Source organism: Talpa occidentalis, unplaced genomic scaffold, assembly GCF_014898055.3.
Source record: "Talpa occidentalis isolate TD23 unplaced genomic scaffold, MPIMG_talOcc4v2.1 talOcc4.5, whole genome shotgun sequence".
Classification (NCBI taxonomy): domain Eukaryota; kingdom Metazoa; phylum Chordata; class Mammalia; order Eulipotyphla; family Talpidae; genus Talpa; species Talpa occidentalis.
The window spans coordinates 21,136,470-21,159,509 of NW_023604861.1; the positions used below are offsets into that span (position 1 = coordinate 21,136,470).

Consider the following 23,040-nt stretch of genomic DNA (forward strand, 5'->3'; position numbering starts at 1 on the left):
GCTGAAATGATTAAATGAGATAATGTAGACCCAGTGCTGACATAGTAATAAATATTTTGTATCTTTTTGTAAGGGTTTCAACATCACTTAGAATTCCAGTGCTATTGACACAAAAGCCATAGGGAAGAGCAGGAGCGCACAGATAGGAACTGTCTAAACTTCAGACCCTAAAATAGTCTATGTGCGTCTAAACAGCATGGAACCGTTGACAAACAGAACTGGCTACATGCAGCAAATCTATGTAAGTGGGTGGGTGTGAGATGAACCCAAATTAGAGTTGAACAAAATTCAGTGCTCATTTTGAAGGCCAAGTTCTTACATATGTTTTCATAATGTTTGTTTTAATATTGAGGTACTCTGTAAAACCAATGGATGCTGACAAGGCAATGAATAACTTGCCAGTGTAAACCCAGGCTGTTAACTGAATAATCTGTCTAGTTTCTGTTGCTTAGACCGGGACAATTTGCTATACCAGAGAATTCAGAGTTTGTAAAACACAAGATAAGGGACACTGCCAATATTCTGGCGAACTTGAACAGTGTTTGGCTTCCTGGGTGAGTGGACCTGGAAGCCACCCCTTCCCGAAATAGAGCTTTAAGGGGCATACCTACCCCTCACATGCATCGCAAAGCATTCAACGCCACCGGCCTGCAGACAATATAATGCCACTCCCTAAAGTGCCACCTCCTTGAGGAATGTAAAAGCATGGCAGGCCGGCTTTGAATCAGCACCTGGAGGCAGGTGGGGAGGAGTCTTGGGAAATGTGGATGCAAGGGCAGGAGAGCACCCTCTTCCCATAGGCTTTGTGAGTTCACAGCCTTAACACACCATCTGCTTAATCAATTCTGCCATCTAGTGGGCACTCTGCATCCTACTACTTCTCCTTCGAGGCTTTCCCTGTCTGATGTAATTGAGAGCAGGTTTTCATCCTTAAAGCACTGGGTACCAGTTGGCAGCGGGTGGGTGGGAAAGTGGAAGAGGGAGACGAAACCCTCCCGTAGAAAAGTAATCAGTGGATGAAAAGGGGAGCGTTCCTGGGGCCTTACCTCCAGAAAGCCAAGCAGGTAGGAGGAGTCGTGCTGAGCTGTGTGGCTTCAGATCAGCAGAGGCTGCAGCAGGCGAAGAGAACACCTGTTAAGCGAAAATCCAAAAATCTTCAAAGACCTTCCAATGCCAAAAACCTATGATGAAAATCCCCCTGGGTTTCAACCATCTTTGAAGGCAGCCCCTGGTTAGCCCTGCCCCCTCTTGCTGAGAGCTGACTGTTGACCCCCTTCTGGGCCCCACACTGATATTTTTGAAGAAAAAGTAAGGTTATTTGTACTTCTACAGACACACTGTATCGTTACTTCTTGCTCAACAATCCTTGCTTTCTAATATAACTTGGTCCGAAAACTCTTCCATTAATGAGTCATCATATATTTTAACAATCAAATTAAGACATTACACTAATAAAAATATCATCTCATAATTATGGCTACCAAATCTTTTATGTGGCTATTACAGATCAGATAGAGAGGTCTTTAGGATATACTACTAAGGTTAGGAAAAGAATTATTTTGTGATAGCTGAAAAATTTCCAGAATATTGATTTTTATCTTCATTTAGAATGTTACTGTTGTTGCTGTTTTTTGTAGGGTTTTTTCCTCCTTATGGTGATCTTGAGCACTGTACACTATAGAAACAACCCAATATCTGCTTTCATAGAATGCCCCAGAGATTTTGTTGATCTAGGAATACAAAGCCCATCAATTTCTCTACTTGGGAATCATACAAAAACATGGGTATATAAAGTTGATCTCCACACTTGAGGCTTTTATCTCTCATGGGAGATTTATTTATTTATTTAAAGACAAGCATTCTTGACTCTTTCTAGGCTGTTCCACAGGAAAGAGACGGTCCTTACAGGCTCCTGGTTTTATCCTCCATCCCTCATGTAAGCCTGAGGCTCACTGTCTTGGAACTATAGTCAAATGTCAACATCCCAAGAACCCGAGCTAAAATTCATTAGCTTATATTCCATCTCAGGGTATTCTCCTCGACTCTGCAATGAGGAATTTTCTTGTTTCTCACTTACTATGTTTTTACTAAAACAATACCACTATATTTTATACAACCTTTCATGAGTTTTAGTTAGGGGGAAGTAGATCTCATTGTCAGTCTGCCATATTGTTAGAACTTAGTTCTTTTCCTATGTATTGTTTCACACAGTTGAAATGCTTTGTTCTTTGTTTATATACCAAATTGCCTTTAAAAGTATAGGAAAAAAATCAATCATGTCATCTAACCCCTTCGAAGGTTCCAGGGTTAGAATATAAGTCTTGCCCATCTGTCCTTCTACTTACACATATATCCAGGACAACAACCATCTGTTTCTAAGGTGGTTTATATTATGGTGTTGAGACCATTGCTTTTGATATTTATTAAGAACCACTATGGTGTGAAAGTACCAAAATATACAAATAAAAGATTTAATGCTCAAAAAATACATGGCAGTCACCATGCAATTAAAGGGTATTATGGTAGTATCCGTAGACTCAATATTTTAGAGCTGAAAACAACCTGAGAAACTCTTTCATTGTAAACAACTCTCCTAAATGAGAAAAACAAGACCCCAGGAGTTCAAAAATAATTCCCTAAGGCCTATGTAATCCCTCTACCAAAATAGCACCAAGGCACTGAGTCTACTGTTCAGACTCAAACCGACATTTTAATGTTAAAATAAGTTTCAGATAATCTCTTCATTAAACTTATTAATAAATCTTAAAGCAATTATCTGAGAGTGTTGAAAATTACCCAGATAACTTAAAGCCCTTTTACTTTAATTTTCTAATATTTTAGAGCTCATTCATGTTACAGTTGTAGCAATTCCATAACTTACTTTTAAAATTTTCAATGGAATTAATGAAATCATGACTAAATGCCAAGTTTTTATAAATTGATAGAAGCCATTTTACATGTGCATTTGTGAATGTCTTACCAACATTTTTTACTACAGTATTATAATAAATATGCCACTCATGTGATTTTTTTTCTGTCTTCATTTTATCCTTAATTTCATTTTTGTGTAATCTGTGTTTTCTTTTTTTTTAATTTCTTGCTTATTCTGATGTGGATTTTACTAGAAAATGGAATCCTATAAACATGTTGTGACAAGTAACATTTTGCTAAAGCAGTTATTTTAAACTCCTTCATCCTACTTGAGGAGATTATGGATTTCAGTGATAGAGTTTTTTGTTCACAAGGATTTCAGGCTAATATTTTATCTTTTACCCAAGTGCTTTGATTCTTTTTTTATGAGAACCTGGAAATGATTTGTTTAAAACTTTCATTGCTAATTTTTTCTCTATGGACAAAAGTAATAACTCTATACACATTTTCCTAACATGTAAGAAATACCAATATAATTTCAGCAACAAGGTTTAAATAGATTGATTCTTAATTCTGAGGAACTGAAAAGAATATATAAACAATGATTTTCCCAAGGGTCAATGCTAATTCCAGGCAAGAATGACAATCTAAAATTCATTTGGTATTTAGATTAGGACAGATATTAGTAGCCTCCCTCTACCCCCGATTCCCCCCCCCCATAAAAAACCCACATATAACCCCTGGCAGGCATTTTGAATTTACTCATTTAAGAGGTGATATTTAGGATATGATATTTTAAAAAACTGGCACAAACATTAGATAACTAATATGTGAAAAGGCATGTTGATATTAAAATGCTACAGGAGGTCTGGTTCTCTGAGCTTTGGTTTTAGAAAGTACTACATGCCAGATGTTGCACAGAAAAGCATAAAATCTACATTATGTGCCTAATTGTACTGTATTACATCACAGGGATGGGGATTTTTTCCCCCTGACCACAGCTGCTGATAACAATATGCCCTGGAGCATGAAAGAATCAGGCACCCTCAATACAGGGCAGGTCCTTAGTGGTTTGTTTTGTTTTGTTTTCTGGAAGGATGAGGAGAAATGTTAGCTTCAAAAATCTCGATACACGTAAATGATTACATTCTCAATTTAACAAAGTTCATGAATGTGGATAATAATACTCAACTAGAGAAACTGGACAAAAATCTATGGGGAAGAAATTTGAGAAAAAAGATCCTGTCAGTTAAATCTGGGTATTGGACAAACTATGTTTATAAAGCAGTGCCACTGAGCCCCCACAAAGTCCCTGGCATTAATGAGGATCTTGCCTCACTAAATCATGCCGTGAAATTGAGCTGGTCCTAATAGGTTACTTTTCTCTCTTATGTCGGGAGTTGGCCATACAAAGGAAGGAGCAGAGAACTGAAAAGGGCTCAAGTGTAGCAGCACATTGCACCCTTCACAACTCACACCCACCACTGACCAATTTAAATGATACAAGGAGTAGAACCTCCCAGCTGGCCACCTCTGTAGTCCTACCTGGAAATACAGTATTTCTCTATTAGCTAAGAATACTACCTAAGTAAGGTGTCTATTGTACCCCTTCCCAACAATTTTTGGATGTAAAACGTTTGTAGTCTCAATTTTTTTCTTTTGTTAACTCTTATAGACTGGGATGTCAAATCTTTAGAGTAGGTTGCATTCCAAAAACTATATTCAAATTTTGCATGAAATAATACCTGTCTCCAAAAAAATTGGATTATTTTGAAAACAGATTAAAATTGATTTTTTTCTTTAATAAAGAACTTCAACATGTGAGATCATTATCGTACAAAATTTTAGTTAGGTAAATACCCAACTTTTATAAATTCTAATTACTGGTCCTTTCCACATAGAGTGATAGATGGATTTTGTGTAACTTTTTTTATTTTGAAGTTAGAGAGAATTCAGAGTGAATAAATGACTCTCTCTCTCCTTTTACTTTTTTTAATACAATAATTTTGTCCTCATTTTACCAAATATCACAATATTTACATCTCAAGCTCATGGCATCAGCAACGTAGATAGAAGTCCTGTTTGTAATCCTAGAATCACCTTTTTCCTCTTACTAGCTCTCATGATCTCATGATCTCATTGCTCTTTCCTAGTTTCTCTGTTCTCTCATTCTCTTGCAGCAGAACCTCCAATTTGTATTTCAGATTTTTAAATTAAAAATCTTACTATCAACACAATGTGTACTGGAAACTAATTTTTAATGGAAACAGTTTTGTGTCATACTGCCATCTAATGGTGTCCATGATGATTGACCTCTTTCATAATTGAACATCCTACTTAATAGGAGAAATTTATTAATGAAAATATAATTCCCAGATTCCAAGAATTGTTGGAAAAACTTTTATATAATTCAAAGAACAAGCACACATAGAAACAGTCCTCATGGCTAAAGTTTGCATATTTAAACAATGGACTCTTTATAGCTGATTTTAATACCAAAAAGATTAACCCATGACAATTATTTCAATAGCTAGTACTCTGACTATTTCCCTTGGAGCTACAGCAAAGACTTTAAATAATTATCGGCCTATTAGTTTTGTAAGTCACAAGTGTTAAATGAACGGTCAGGAGCAAACTCTGAGTCAGTGAATGATGTCTTGAACACTCCACTCCCTGATATTTTTGAAGACTCCACTCCCATTTCCGTGCTGAAGAGATCTCAGGTGTGAGAAATACAATTCCCAGGATGTCATGCATTTGACTACCTGAATGTAACGGGGTGTTGCTGGGAATTGGCGCAGAGTTAAGCAGCCATGCTTGACTTCTATTGAACACATGCGCGCTCTTACTTTTCCAGCTGTAACTTGCATCTAGGGAATTGGAAGAGACATGTGGAGAAGAGACACTTCAAAAAGATTCTTGGATGACAGACATGGGTGAGAGACACGTGGGGAGTCTGCTCCTGGCCCTTGGCAGAGACAATGATGACTTATCTTGAATTCACGTTTCATTATGTGGTATATTTTGAATTTTAAGTTTCTCCATCTGCCCCAGCTCACTGGGACCTGCCTAACCCTTTTCTCATGGTTCATTGCCAGAGGTACTTTAGACTTTTGGCAAGATTTGGGCCTCAGCAGCCTTACTTTGAGTTGAGCCTATCTGTCTGACAACTGCCCATCAGAGAATGCGTATTTGGGGGAGTTTCATTAGGAAAATGTTATTTGAAATTCTTTTCTTTCTCTTTCTATGTACACTAATGTTATTAAAAACATTTCACACTAAGAACATGCTTCCTTTGCCTTTGTGCACACAGATGGCCATGTCCTTTTCAGAGTGTACATCTCTAACAGTTTGGGGTTACCGGGTACCCCCCAGTCACACATTAATACAAGTAGCATACAAGTGTATATTTCCACTTGTGTACATCCTGAGATTTTACTTTGTGGCTGGCCATGACCACAGACATTCCATCTTAAAGGACAACCTTATATTTCCTTCATTGCTTTTGTAATACTCATTAAAGCAGGAAGCTTAATGGAGGAACACTCTGATTAGCTCTAGTTCTATAGCTGCTACAAGCACTCTGTATACCATGACTGAAGGATTTACTTCTCTCAATATTATGTATCATATCTCTTACTTGAGAAGACAGAGTAGCTGATTTTTAAATTGCCTTATAACTTCAAAATATATAATTTTAATGGTATATCCAACTAAGATTCATGTATGATCATAGATTAATTCAACATTATAGGTCAAAGGTCTTTATACTCATAACTCCATTCCCCAAACCATTTGAAAAACCAGAAGTAGAAAACAATGACCATTTATCAGGTTAATAAATTCTATCCAGGGGCCTCCTTGGTGCTGCAAGAGGTTAAGTCTCAGCACTATGAAGCTATCCGCAGCCACAGCAACACGAGTACAATCCTGGGCCAGGGAGCTACCCACATGGTGCAGCAGACCTCTCCTGTCTTGCTCACTGCTCCCCTCAGCAGTGTATTTCAGTAGATCCACCTGCTCCCCACTCTGTCTCTGGTGAATCATGTCACCCTCCACACCAGCTCTTACATGCATAAATTAAAAAATCTTTAAAAATAAATAAATTCTATCTAGCTATTAAGAACACTACTATCCCCATGTTGTTAATCTGGTCAATCATATTGCCCTCAAAACAAGGAACTGAAAGAATGCACATAGGCCAGTTGTATGAACCAATCTTACGTATGTGTATGTTGTGTTTACAGAATATGCATGGTAAAACAAAGAAGCACATTAGTTATTCTTACATAACATATCTTAGGTGTGGTAAAATTTTACTATACGTCACCATTAATGTAAATTAGCAGAGAGAAGAAAAAAACAGCCGGATTTCCTTCTGCCCTCCCTCCCAATTTTCTCTTATTTCATTCCTTTTCCCTTTTGGTCATTTTCAATTATATAAAGCAAGTTTTAAAGAAAACATGAAGTAAGAAAGGCCTATTCATTCGGTCTTCTCTGCTGGATGGTAACTAAAAATGAGCTGGAGGGAAAAATTATTCTAGAGGCATGTATACATCACAAACTTTCATATATTTAGAATGAAATAAAAATCTTTAGTCTCTACCTGGGTGTGTTTCCCAGATACAGAGAAACTAACATCAAAGTCATCTAACTCAGAGTGTTAGGAGTGTTATCTGATAATAGAGAGAAGAAAGCAGTATGTTTTGCAAACACAGAAGTAATAAAATACTTGAGAAGTTCTGAAGGGAGCAGGGAGGGACAGAAGAAAGACAGAAGTAAGAGACAGGGATTAGAAATCATTAAGAAGATTTAGCTCATAAACCAGAGCCCACTACACACCAAAAAAGAAGAAAACGCACCAGACTGGGAAGATTAAAGTATCTCAGAATTTGGCAACCCTTAAAAGCACAATTTTGAGTTCTTTGGGTGTTTGTAGATCCTATTGTGCTTTTCTGACCTAGATTAGTTACTCAGAACACAGCAGTATAGTTTTATAGTAACATTGCCCCATGGCTTAATTTCCCAATTAAACTTAAACAAATTTCTCAAATGCTCATAAAACCGTTGGTGGCAAGATCAGTGCACCTGAATATTTAATTATTTGAATGTCAGTCCGAGACACAGATAATAGGCAGCTAATAGAAAATGCCTACAATCTGAAAACAAAAGATTTTTCTATGGTTGATCAGGGAATAAGTGAATAAATTTACAAAGATAGAGATTCTTTCTTGTTATTTGTATCCTGAAGAAATGGGGAAAATAGAAAAAATAACAAGGAAAATAGAAGGAAAAGGTCATTGGATTTTAATTATATTCTAGATACTGAACTTTGGCTGCCAATAAAAGAACTAATATTAAGAGAATGGATGTATCTCCAGACTAAGTGATTACCTAGCAGACAATACCAGTTAGTCTGGTTGAAAATATTCTCCTTTGGCTTTAATATTTTAACATAAGTAAATAAAAAGCTAGGCAAAATAAATATATGCATCAGACAACATTTAACAAAATAAAATTAATCTACTGACCCTCATAAATCAACTTAATTATAGACCTAGTAAAATGGCTTGAGAGTTGGCTGGAAGATGATAAACCAGAGGTGGTGATAAAAGAGTTATTGAGCTCAGGAGAGGTCCCAGTGGGAAGCCCAGGGAATTAGTCTTGGGCACAGTCTTACTTTACATCTTAATTACTGATTTCAAAGAAAGGCTAAACTGCACATTAACTAATTTGCAGATGGTACTAAACTGGCAAACACTGGGAATTGCAGATTAAAAATCCAAAGGGATTTTAAGAGGTTAGAAATAAGAATTGGTGAAAACCAAGCCTTTAAGTAATGATAACAATGATAATGATAGTGATAAAATAAAAATTCTGGTAAAATTCTTTTGTGGGGACATCGTGTAGAGAGATGTGAAAAAAAACACTCTTCTTCAATACACTGGTTCAGGAAACTTAACATACAGAGGCGAGTCTGAAATAGAGCAAGCACTGGAGGAGATGCAGTTGAGCAGATGGGAACAAGGGATTCTAAAAATACCACAAGTATAATCCCTTAATCAAAAATCAGCTCGGTCCACTTCTCTCCTTGAGGCTGATTGGTAACCCCGGGTCACTGTGTGTTCCTTTCTCTCATATCACTTATCTCCTCGCCTTCATACTGATATTCCTCTTGGAAACTAAAGATTTTTAAAGTAGAGATTCTAAATTATGTGAGAGTCTAAATCATCTCTGAGAAATAAAAGGTCAGTATGTCCAACATCTGTTTGCCTCTATCTCTTTGAAACAATCATGGCCCCAGGCTGAGGTGGAATATTATAAAGCACAGAACAAATACATGCAGAGCATCTGAGAGGATGAGATGGTCACTGGGAAAAGTTGTCAACAATCAACAAACATTTCCTTTAAAAGCTTGAAAGCCAGGCCTCCCTGGTGGTGCAAGGGGTTAAGCACCACACCATGAAGCAATCCGCGGCCTCTGCAGCACAAGTTCGATCCCTAGCCAGCCAGGGAGCAACCCACATGGTGCTCTCCTGACCTCTCCTGACTTGCCTGCTGCTCCCCTCAGCAGTGTACTTCAGTCAATCTGCCTGTTTGTTCCCCACTCAGTCTCTGGTGAATCCTCTCACCCCCCGCATCTTTGGCTTATACCCCAGCTCTTGTATGCATAAATAAATAAATCTTAAAAAAAAAAAAAAGCTTGAGGGCCTCCCCTGGTGGTGCAGCGGTTGAGTGCTGGGCTGCGAAGCTGCCCGCAGCCTCTGCAGTACCGGTTCCATCCCCGGCCACCGGCGAGGGTCCCACATGGAACGACAGACCTCTCCTGTGTAGCCCGCTGCTCCCCTCAACAGTGTATTTCGTCTTTCTGCCTGTTCTGTTCCCTGCTCTGGCTCTGGTGAATTCTCTCACCCTCCCATGCTTCTGACTGTACCCAGTGCTTGTATAAATAAATAAATAAATCTTAAAAAAAAAGTTTGAAAACCAAAAAGGATGGAAATGAGGGTTAAATCCTCTTAGCTCTAGGACTACCAGAATTATCTTGTTTAGATTCGGGGGGGGGGTGAAAAATAAATGGTGGCCATTATTTCACTCTTGTATAACATGGAAGTGTAGAACCACATAGACCTGCTCAGAGCTAAGTGGGGACTAGAGTGAATCCACTTGACCTGAGTCAGCCCCACTCAAAGCTGCCAATTAGAATTTCTTTACAGGAACACATTCCAGCTGCAATATCAGTTACAGTGTCAGGGGAAACTCAGAGCAGCTCCCCCTTTCCTCTGTCAGCTCCAAGGGGACAACACAGTGTCACCAAGGCCTATGAGCAAACCATATGCAAACCAGCAGCAGGAATGAGAATATCAGAACAGAGACCCTAGAGAAAATAAAGATATTCAGAAGACCTCTAATATTTTTAGAGAGCAGGACATACTAGGTGCATAAGATAAAACAAGGGGAAAAACAGGATATAATGGATATGACCAACACAAGTTAAAAAGAAGGCAATTAAAAACCTCAAAGAAAACAAACAAAAAATCCTAATCATGAAATTCATTGTAGAGATAAAAAGCAAACTAAATGTGACATGAACTTAATAATTGATGAAGTATTTAAAAGGAGAATTGAGTTGACTTTAACTCCAAGAACATTTTCTCAGGGTGACCAAGAAATGAAGGCAGGGGGCCTATGGAGAGGACACTGCTTGGAGCATACAATGTGGATGAATAATAGGGGTGTGGTCAGATTAGTATAAAGCCTGACTATGGATTTTCAAATTGTATCATCAGTGTATTATGACATCGATGAGAGATTTGGTTGGGGTTACTGGAGAGGTTGCAAATATTACTAATTTTGACAAGATCAAAATAAAGTATATCTGTGGGTTAGACTTTTGGGGGGTGGGACTTGTGGAGAGAAAGGCCAGAACACCCATGGCCTGATTTCAGGAAGGGGGAGTCAAGAAGTACTGTCAAAACTTAATCGGAAAATAAAGAGAATTGTAGGGTATTACTGAAAGTCATAAAGGTAGTTAAAAAAGAACTAAAGTATTGATATGAAATGTCAAATTAAAAAAGGAAGAGGATGAGATAAATCCTCTTATATTAGGAATTCAAGAGATTTAGAAATAGAGGTAGAAGCATGCCATTTAGAAATACGAACGTAATTATCACACCAAACTAAGAGACAGTAAGAAGACTGATCTCTGAGGAGTGGAACTGGTATGCAGATATCATGAACTCATTTGGTATATTTGATATAACTCATATGCATGTATTTATCCAATAAAAATATTGTTCTACATATTTTGTCTATGACTCCTCATTTGTTTTATAATAAAGAATAATAGAAATCAAATAACAGAATAGCATAGCATAAACACTGTTAACAGATATCATGTTTGAATAAGTGAATAATTGATACAGACAAAATTTGACACATCGTATCTGCAGACATCATAGGAAGATTGCCATAACTAAAATAATACGCATAATGTGCTTTTGTGAATATATGAATGATCCCTCCAGCAGGTCTCTGTTTATATCTGCTTTAAGCACTGCCTATATTCCATTGGCAACTAGACATCTTATAAACATTAAGGACATCTTTCTGCCCATAATTTCCTTCATAGGGACCTGTGCAATTTGCTGACAATTATCCTCACCTGCCTCATTTCACAGTGTTCAATAGCATGTAAGTTCTGTCCCAGCCAAACAAGACTACCCCCTCTCCTTAGAGATGCTGTCAACCTCTCTCTGTACCTGTGTGACTACCTGCCCCACCTGTCATTCAATACAACCCATCCGTCACGTTTATGCTCAAGTCCCTCCTCTTCCATGGAGTCTTGCCTGGCTATTCCGTCCTGCAGGATGGGGATCTGTACTGTTATCATCCACCTTCTTCAACAGTCTTTCTTCACCCTTCCTCCTGTCATCTCTCTACCCTCTTCCTGACATCTACTGATCACCCATTGTGAAAGACTAATTTGAGAACTAACCCTGGACTGCTTGTAAAATCTTCTCTTATTGTAGTGAGCTGTCCCTGTTTCTCTTATTGGTCTCCTTAGCTTGAATCTAAAAAAGGGACACTTTTCATACTTCTTTATGTATTCACAATGCTTAAGACTGTGCCTTTAGCAACAAAAAAGAACTAAATACTCTTGGCTCAAATCTTTTTTGGTGTATAGTAACTTATCTTTATGACTGTTTAAAAACAATGATAGTAGTCACTGTAAGTCATCTTAAATAAGCACGAAGTTTGATTTACGGGAGAGTAGAAACAAGAATTTAAAAATTAGAAAATTTGGAGACTAAGATGATTCCTGGTTCCTTCACTTCCCAGTCATGTTACCTGTGATGTACACACATGCAAAGTCCACTGTAGGTAAGAGGGAAAAGGAGGTACGCAGAGTACTCTGCTCCACGTAGTACTGTATGAATGACTACAGTGACCACAGTAGTGGCGGAACTGGAGCTCATGAGTTAGCTCTTTTACTTATGGACCAGGAGGTTACAGTCACTCAACTATAAGAACAGCAAAGAGGTGAAGGAACAGATTAATTAGTGAGCATCCTGTGCCTGCTACAGATAGGGATGGATCTTTGGAGAGGGAAAGGCAGCAGGCACAGGTACAGTCTACAAGTCTAAAGATTGTAAAGTTATTCTAAATCAGATTTCAGAGACATGAATTTTTGAAGCTATCCTACTGAGTTAAATGCTTTAATTTAAGATTTATTCTTGGTCTCACTTCTGGAAATTAGTATTTCCAACACATATTACTCTTACTGTTCATGTTTCTTCATTTACATTTTAAACTTATCTGGATGAATTTTTGTTTTTAAAAGAAAAAGTTGATCTTATATTTTCCCATTATTTTCAGGGTAAAAACACTAAGTTTTCCATGCTAAAGCTGCACTTCTTGTTTGCTGCCAGCAAGGGGAGTTGTAAGAATTCTTAAACTTCCTTGCTAAACTGCTAAAATGAGATTCTAAAAGAGAATGGAGAAAGTTAGAGATTTAAACCAATCACTTCCCCAAACCAGCAGGGTTTCCTGTAGAGGTACAGTGATATTTTCTCAGATTGCTTTTGAATGTTACATTCAACAGAAGAACAAAACAAAGGGAACTTTTTTTTTTTATTTTTTTAAGATTGATTTATTTATTTACACAAGCACTGGGGTACAGAGGAGCGAGAGGGTGAGAGAATTCACCAGAGCCAGAGCAGGGAGCAGAACAGGCAGACTGACGAAGTACACTGCTGAGGGGAGCAGCAGGCAGCAGGAGAGGTCTGCGGGCCATGTGGGACCCTCGCCCCAGCAGCCAGGGATCGAACTGGTGCTGCAGAGGCTGCGGGCAGCTTCGCAACCCAGCGCTCAACCGCTGTGCCACTGGGGAGGCCCTCAAAGGGAACTTTTTTAAACCATTGTGTATAAAGATACCTCTACAGTTTCTCTCTAGTTTTGTTTTGCTTTTCTTAAATTTGTGAATTTAGAACCACTTACTTTTTTTTTTGAGAAGATCTCTATATTTTTCTGAGCTAGAAACGCAGAAACAACTCACCTTTAAGTTCCATAATTTTACTAGGGAGCTGGAGTCCTTCTCTCTACCCTCTTGTTTTTTAAACTCCCTTAGGCTTTTCCAGCAGTGACTTCTGATGTCCCCTGTGTGATGGTACAGCTGCTGTCTAGCTGGCCACTCACCAAAGTCCATCTCTTTGGCAGAGGTGAAAATGTTATCCCAAATAGTAAACTTCTTGTCTCAACTCAGGAGTTTTATGGAGGGAATATGAATCTTTGGATCATTAGAAAAAAAATGCCTGAGTTATAAATAAATTTCACTTTTTACTTGTTAGTTATATTTCAAAGTGTGACAGACAGGAAGAAAAGATTGTATTAAGGAAATAACAAAATCTGTGTCTAAGAATTATTTGTGCTTTCTTTTTACTTTTCCTACTTTTTTTCTACTTGTAAATCTGTGTAATCAATTCAAATAATTCAGTTAAGAAAACCAACTTTTTCCTTTTTTAAATGATATTGCACTAGTTATTTCTTTAGTATTTTTATCTAAATACTTTCCTAAGCCTTCTATCTCATCTTTTCTATAGAGTCATAAGCTATATACCCAATCTAGAATTTTGCCTATATAATGTCGCCCATCTTTTCATTTGAAAAAGGTTCATGTCCTCAGAAGACTATGGGATTGTTTAATTGGTTGCCTAAGCACATAGGGAAATGCTTTAATGCTAGAATTAGAAAAAAAATTATACTCCATTATTAAGAATTTAAAAATTTATTTACAAAGAGCATAACAGATTAAATACCTCTATATTATATCATAGAGGTATGATAGTTATTAACATGATTCCTCAGAAATTATAATTTTTAGTTGCTAATTCCCACAACTCTCCTACTTGCTTGTAAAATGATTACTTTAAACACTTTCTGCTAGGAATGAAGTTTTATGACAGGAACTTAGGTTCTTAAGAGAATAATGCCTTACAATAGAGTCTCTTTTAAGTTTAAAAGGTCCTCTGCTAGATGTGAACAACTTCACCAATGTGGGAACACCTGTTCATCCAGCTGGAACCCGAAAGATCTGAGCCTGGCTTGGTAGTCTTGCCTGTCAGACCCTTGCTATAGCATCAGGAGTATCTGCTCTGTCTTACCACGTTCCTGTCTGCCTTTGTTCCCCAGTTCCCAAAAAACATTCACAAACAACCTCTGTTCAACTTTTCACTTATCATTCCGTGGCATCTCCCCTAATAAATCCATATTAAAGAGAGAACGGAGGAGAAGCGAGGAGTAGGAAAAAAGAAGAGGAGGAGGGAGAAAAGGGAAGGAAGAAAAGGCAGGAATCTCCGTGGGTAACACCCCCATATCAGTGATGCTGAGCATCTCTGGTTCTCTCGTTCAGTCTGCTTCCATCACTGCTGCTGGCCTCTGCTGATGTGTTGCCTCAATCCACGATATGTCTGTGGCTTTTCTGAGATGGCGTGCGGCTCACTGCATCCTGGTCACTGTAAGTGTACCTGAGAGGGTAGCACTGATCTTTCCTTGGTCCTTACCCTCTGGCAAACACAACCTTCTTTGTGTTCAGCCACTTTTTAAACTTTGAATCTTCTGCGTCCTCCTATGAGTTCTGTTCTCCTTCACATGGGGCCACAGAAGCCACTGAGGGCTTCCAGTGTCATGGAGAACAGGGCTGGTTCGATCGTCCTTCCCAAATCTATTCAGCCATGCTAGCGTGATCTGCACCAACAAACTATAAACCTCTGGAAACCTCTGAAGAACAGCAGTCACCAGTACCTTGAATGCAATATTTATACACCAAGGGATGCTGAACACTTTCACCATCTTCTATTTTACTCCACCGAGACAACATGATGCTTACCCCCCCCATGGCTCAGCAAGCGTTAGCTAGAGTGGATGTCAGTGTCCTCCTCTTGCAGATTCCCCAAGGTTGATGATTCTCTGGGAGGCCTTCCATCACTTGTGCAGGAGACGCCCTCTCCTCTTGCACTAAATTCCCCTTGAGGTTCATGCCCCCACTGCACTTTTCTGATTCTTCTCCTATTCTGGGATTTAAAGGATTAGATCAGGGGTGACTGTTGCCTTTGCTTGACTGTGGTGGGAAGGAGCACCCCAGTGTTTTCATCTTTCACATACTCTCATTATCAGTGGAAATTTTCCATTGTTTCGTTAACATTAAGAAATTAAGCTTGAGGGCCTCCCCTGGTGGTGCAGCAGTTAAGCACTGGGCTGCAAAGCTGCCCGCAGCCTCTGCAGTGCCAGTTCGATCCCCAGCCGGGGGGCAAGGGTCCCACATGGCGCGCAGACCTCTCCTGCCGCCCGCTGCTCCCCTCAGCAGTGTATTTAAAAATAATAATAATAATAATAAAAGAAATTAAGCTTGAGTCTGACCTTTTTTTTACCCTAGAGATGACTTACTTGGCTTGCCTAATACCTAAACATTTCATTTACTTCTCTATCCTAAAAGTTCAACAAATTAAAGTTATTTCTCAATGTTGGTTGCTTAATGATGATAATGATAATTATGATGATGTCTATATATTTCCTAAAACACACTATCTTCTTTCAAAACTATAGATTCAGTTCCCTCTTCATTCCAGGGGGAGAAAAAAGTGTTACTCTATTATTCCCTTGAATACATTTTCTATTTCATTTGCTGAGTGCCCTATTTTATAGACACTGGCTTTCTTTACTTTGGATTATCTTTAACCTCTACATTCATCAGCCTCTGCTAATTTCTCTTAATTTCTTTAGTGTTCTCTATGATTATCTCAAGCTTTTCTGGGAAAGCAATTTAATATTTAACCATCTATTCTGTCCCTTGCTATTATTTTCCATGCATTATTTCTGTAACAATGTCACTTGCATTCACAATTCACCAATAATTTCTTCTGCTATTCAACTCATATAGTTACTAAATTCCTCTATTGTGTGGTGAATTTGAATAGAAATTGCATCTGTTGTTTGGAGTCTGTTTTCTTCCAAACTGGCTTATGAAATATTTTTAATGTAGTACTTTTCACAATGGCCATGTTAATTCTTTGTGTATTCTTTCTAGGTGATATTGTTAATGCTACCCAAACCTGATTCTGAATCTTCTACTATAATATTGTGATATAAAAAATACATATTTGTTCTTTGTCCATAATTCCTGGCATAGAGCTCCCAAAACCCATGCAATGTCTTGAGTGATAAAAGCATCTTTTATTGTAATATTTGGTCTGAATCCCTGGTTCCTGAGAGAAGAGTTTTAAAAATCTTGGAATTTCCAGCGTGATGATTATTTTTTCATATGTTAAGAAGCTGACTGGTGGCTGGTGACTCCTAAATAGTTCCAGATAAGATCTGGGTTGCCAGAAGAGTCAACCATATGATGAGAAGCTGGAACATTTTGCCCACCTCCCAAACTCCAGGGAGGGAAAAAGAGGATATTGAGTTAATCAACAATGGCCAACTGGCTAAATCAATCAATCGTGCCTACAACAAGGAACCTCCATAAATACTATAAACAGTGGGGTTCAGAGAACTTGTGGGTTACTGACTGCATCCATATGCATTGAGAGGGTACACCCAACTCCATAGTAAGTGTAAGGAAAGTGTTTCCCTGAGTTCTGTGAGTCTTTAAAATAAATTATCACACCAGAGGGTTGTAGGATTTGTGGCAAAGTTGAACAGAAGTGTGGGTAACCTGGGAACCGAATAGTTATGGTTAACATCTGAAGTGCGGAGAATGAATTAAATTGTGGATACCCAGTTGGCCGTTGCAGAGAATTGCAAAACTGCTTGATGTGGCAAATGCATACTTTGGTTGTCAGAAGTGCTTGCATTAGAGAAATGGTTTTCCTTTAACTATTTAGATTTCTCTAGATACTCACTTTACTGGGTTTTAGAACCTATTTGCCCTTCTTGGCCACCCTAGCTGAGTATAGAGTTGCATCTGGTTTCCTGTAAACTAGAGGCACTGGTGAGTGTTATGGGAGCAATGAAAATGGGGAGGAGCTCAGCTGGGTACATGTGTATCTTTTGTTGGTGGGTCAAAAGCTCTGCTCTGTGCTTTGGGATTTTCATAAGTGATCTGCATCATTTCATCTCATTAGGAAAGGATTTTAGGCCTGAAAGGAAACCCATTGGGACTTCAAACTTTTTCCAAAATCCATCAAAAAGTCCTGGATAGTCTCAAGCCTGTCCAGTGGTTTTGGATATATATGTTTATAGAGTCTATTTTGGGCCTACATCTATTCGTTTAATGTGGCCTTTTTTCTACAGAACTTGTCTTTGATTCTTCCTGAAATAACTTTTTCATCCTCCCAGTCTTGGCCAATTTACTGCTCGCTAACCTGGTAGTGATGGGTACAGATCTTTTTTTTTTTAGATTTATTTATACAAGCACTGGGTACAGTCAGAAGTACGGGAGGGTGAGAGAATTCACCGGAGCCAGAGCAGGGAGCAGAACAGGCAGACTGATGAAGTACACTGCTGAGGGGAGTAGCAGGCGCGGCAGGAGAGGTCTGCGTGCCATGTGGGACCCTCGCCGGTGGCCGGGGATCGAACCAGTGCTGCAGAGGCTGCGGGCAGCTTTGCAGCCCAGCGCTCAATCACTGCACCACCGGGGAGGCCCTGGGTACAGATCTTAATGAGAATGCTTAGAATTTTGCTGAGTCAGCTTTATACACTTTATCACTACTGGACTCTGGGGATAGGAATCACTGCCGTTGGCTTCCTGCCAGAAAATGTGTATTTGTTTCTCATATCACATTTTGAACTTGATTACATGTGATTTGTACACTTTTTCTTGTTTGGTTGCAAGGTAAGTTTTATACTTTTATTTATTATGATGAGTTTTTACTTACTAGGGAGAAGCTCTTGTGCTTCCGTTTAATTCTACCGTTTTAGCCCAAAATCTATGATATGAATATAGATTAATATAATAATATAGGTTATATACAAGTTTAATGTAGCTTCACCATTATGGCACAACCAATAAATATTTTTGAACACACACACATACAGACCATATGTTAAAAAAAAAAAACACCTGTAATTATAATCACTTGTCACTTAGACAGTAATTTTTTCTATATGAAGGGAACTTTTAGCAAGTTGTATTTTAGTGAACTTTCTATACTTATTTTACAACATTAATATGTAATTACAGTTTGCTACTCTTTTCACTTTGAAGCGCTTTTAAATACCGACTCAATTTTTAATATTAAAAACATTATTTTTAAATGAAATAAATACATAAAATATCATTTTAAATGAATTTAAGGAATCCCATTATATGAAACTAATATACTTCTTTTAATCAGTATTATTACATTGTGGGTACTTAGTACTTCTTCACTGAGTGCTATTAAAATCAATGTTTGGATACATGTGCTTATGTATCATCTTTTGTGGTATTACTTTTTTTTTCTCTTCAGAAAATAATTCCTACTTCAAACAGCTCAAAGAATTATTTGAGATGAATTTACATTGAAATGAGGTTGTAAGCATATTTTTTTCTCCAGTTTCAGTTAGGCTACATGCTTTGACCACTTCTAGAACACTTATCTAAGATTTCTATAACAACTAAATTTTGGAGCTAAAGGGACTATTTAGAATATGTGGTAGAATATAACCTGGCAATTCCACTCCTAAGGATCTATCCAAAGGACACAAAAACATTGATTCAAAAGAACCCCTGTACCCCTATGTTTATTGCAGCACTAGTTACAATAGGTAAAACCTAGAAACAATCCAAATGCCCAAAAATAGATGACAGGATCAAGAAGATATGGTATAGATACACGATGGAATATCATTCAGCAATCAAAAAGCTAAACTCATGCCATTTACAGCAACATGGATGGAACTAGAAGGAATTATGCTCAGAGAACTAAGCCAGAAGGAAAAAGAAAAATATTGGATGGTTTCACTTATAGCAGGAATATAGGGGAAGCAAATAAGACATCAGTGTAAAAAAATAATAACAGTACAAAACAAAACAAAGCAAAAACAGACAATTATAAATCAGAGACATCCTGCAGGGGAGGAGGCGGGAGAGGGATCAGAGGGCGGGAGGAAGAAGCACAGGGGACTGAGGTGATGGTGCACGGGTGCATTGGTGAAGGAAACTCTATGGGGACTACACCTGAGAAAGTGGGGGGAAGCAAATATTGTTTAAAAATGAACAATGATGTAAAAAATAAAAAAATATATAAATAAATATACTACCCCCAAAAAATAGAATATGTGGTAGAGTGTGGATAATTATACAATTTAATAAATTTCCAAGTGAGTATATATCGGTTGCTTTGTATCTTAAGCACTCATCACTAAGATCCTAAATTTAAAAAGCATGACATTGCTGATAGTTAAATCTGTGTTTTGCTGAATCAGGACACATCATGCTCTAGTCTTATGATTAGTAGTTTAAAATAGTGTAAAAAATTCTAAGACTACATTTAAGTGACCAAAAAATGTTGCATCATACAGAGACTAGTAGTCCATTGGAGAATAAGATGACATTGCAGTAAATCCTCAAAAACTAGCAAATTAATGGTTTGTTTCTTGTCTTGTTCAACCATCAGGATACTTCTCTTTCTCCCCAGCACTGTCAGCTGTCAGAGAGGGAGGGAGAGAGGGGGAACTCATCAACTCACAATTTGCCCTGATGCAGCCATCTGCAAGGTCAACCCACAAAGACTAACATCTGCTGGGACTTGGGTGGGGCAGTTCTGAAGAGAAAGCAGAAGGGAAAGGGAGGGGGGTTATTGCTCAACCTTGACTTTTCCTTTTTTTTAAGATTTCTTTTATTATTTTTTTTTATTTATACAAGAACTGGGGTACAGGCCAAAAGCATGGGAGGGTGAGAGGATTCACCAGAGACACAGGGGGCAGTAGAAAAGGCAGATGGACCAAAAACTCTGCTGAGGGGAGCAGCAGGCAAGACAGGAGAGGTCTGCCATGCCATGTGGGTATCTCCCTAGCCATCTGGGAATCGAACCCTCTTTGCAGAGTCCGCAGACAGCTTCACAGTACTGCGCTCAGCCTGCTGCGCCACCGGGGAGGCCCTCAACCTTTCTTTGGCTCTTAGTACTCCATCATTCTCCCATAAATTCAGATAGCCTGAGCCTATGACTCAGTCTAGACCCTCCCCTTCCCAATATATCTAACCTGGGAAGAATCCTCTGGATCAGAATTCAATGTTATGGCCTTATCATTTGTTGAAGGCTTTTTGTTTTGTTTTAACCAGCCACATGGTTTACAATATGCAATTTTTATAAAAGCACTTTAGTAAAAAGTTAATTTTGTTGTTAAAGATCACTAGTGAAGGGTCACATAATAAACTGTGCTCAGGATTTATTCATAGCATACAGTTTTTTCCTCTTGATGAATGAACATGCTCACATGCTCACTTTTATTTTATAAAAAGAGTTATATACTCCATCGTGGTGTGTCTTTTGCTGGATACTGAAAGCTAAGATGAAATGATCTTCTAGTTTCACACACACACACACACACAAAAGACTTAGAAATTTTAACACCTTCACTCCCACTCCTGCTGCCTGCATTAACTCCTTGTAAATGATCCCAAAGTATTTCCAGAAGGAAGCTGGTAAGGGGCACGAGTAACTGAGAGGTGGGATTTGAAGATCCTTAAAGTTCAACTGAATGATATCCAAGGAATCTTAAAAAAATTTAATGAGATACCTTGACAATAGGGTCTCTTTAGATTTTAGGCCTACCTTGTCTCAACTTACACTCCACGCATTTCAAATACCGGGAGGGCAAAATGAGGTGGGAGTGTTCAAATAGGTCATGAGAGAAACACGTTAGAGTATCAGTGGAAGAGGGAAATTTTCCTCTTTGTGTTAGAAATTTTGGTACCTGCTCTCATTCAAGAGAAATATGTACTTTTTACCTGACTTAGTTCTTCATTTCACTTTTAAGTTAATCATAGATTTACACAAACCTGTCAGAAATAACCCAGAGAAACCCCCTGTATGCTTTACTCAGTTTCTCTCAGCAGTTATAAACTGCAAGGAAACAGACAAAACCAAACCGAGGATCAGAGTGTGGCCATCAGCTTCCACAGGTAAAACATGCATCCTTCAAAGTGTGTAAGACTACCCTTCAGCTGAGAGCCCAGTCACAAGTCCCAGTTTTTACCTGTGTTTCTGACTGGTGACAAATTGGAAGTCTCAAGAACTTCCTCCAGCTCAGGATGCCAATTACAAGTCCAGATTGTGAACTGTACTTCTGATCAACCGTCTTAACTCAGAGGTTCCCACACCCCTTGCTTGATTAACTTACTAGAATGACTCGCAGAACTTATTTTATTTGCTTGATTACTGATTTATGATAAATGATATTAATAGACACAAATGGAAAGTCAGATGAGGAGATACAAAGGGTGAGATCCCAAAGGATCTTCTGAACTCATGAAGCTTGGGGCCTGAAGCGCCTCCACTTTGTTTTTTGTGGAGGCTTCATTACATAAACATGACTGATTGACTCATTAGATGTCTATTGATTCAGCACCCAGTTCCTGGGAGGGTGGGACTGGAAGTTCCAACACTTTGATCATTTGGTTGGCTCACTTGACAACCAGCCCCCACCCTTAGGTGCTTTACAAAAGCATCTCATTAACATCGCAAAAGTTACTTTATCACTCTGCTCTGAATACTTAGGAAATTCCAAGGGTTTTAGGAGCTCTGTGCCAGAAAGGGAATTGGAACCCAACATCAAATACAGTGTATTTCTTATTATAAATCACAATATAACATGCTCCATTTTAGCTTTAGAGTTGACGTTCAAATGGAGCTTTGCTGGAATAACTTACTTTGATGAAAATTCTGTTTTTGCAGTTAAAATTTACAAGTCTGGTGAATCCAAAACACTGTGGATCTATTTACTTGCAAGATTTCTTTCATAAAAACACTGAACCTGAGTAATGAACCTTGTGTCTTGTGCTAATGAGTTTTTTGGGCAACTCTCTATAATTAGATAATTGCTGTAGGCTGTCAAAACTAAAATTAACTTAATAAAAGATATTTACTTCAAACCTTGCTTCCTCTGCCTTAATGTAAAACTATATTTAAAGTTAGAAGATACTATTTTTAGAGAAGCACATTAAGGGGATAATTAAGTGCTTGAGAGCCCAATCATTGAAAATTTTGAACTATTCACGAAATGCATCACTTTTAAAGATAATGCAGGATGAATGATAGAAGAAAAAAAAAATAAAAGGTCATTAAGAATAAAGCCATGAAAGACAATCTCTAAAATAATGTCTCCTATTTTATGAAAAAAGCATATTTTAATGAAAAAAGATATATATTTGATCCTTTGATTAATATCTGCATTACCAATATCTGAGAGATCCTGACTCCTTGAGGAATGGGCATATCTGGTTTTAGTCCACATTGTGTTTATTATTACTACCTATTGGTGTGTCAGGCATATAGTAGATATTCAATTGTTAAAAACAAATGCATGCAGTAAGGTAAGAATGAATAGTGAATGCCTACTCTATATTTTATATACTATTTCCATTTAGTTTTTATAAACCCAAATTGTACATGAAGTTATGAAGCTCAGAGAAGTTTAAAGGTTACAAAACTGACAGAGGTTAACTAGGATTTATGCCTCCATCTCCTT

At 38.1% G+C, this 23,040-nt stretch overlaps 1 long non-coding RNA gene across 1 annotated transcript in view; it reads right to left on the bottom strand.

Annotated features, from left to right (window-relative positions):
* LOC129146873 (uncharacterized) overlaps positions 1 to 23,040 on the bottom strand; it is a 286,809-nt gene that overhangs the window by 91,575 nt on the left and 172,194 nt on the right. The window contains exon 2 of the long non-coding RNA XR_008554188.1: positions 1,047 to 1,131. This is a non-coding gene — a long non-coding RNA (uncharacterized LOC129146873). The remainder of the gene's footprint in view (positions 1 to 1,046; positions 1,132 to 23,040) is intronic.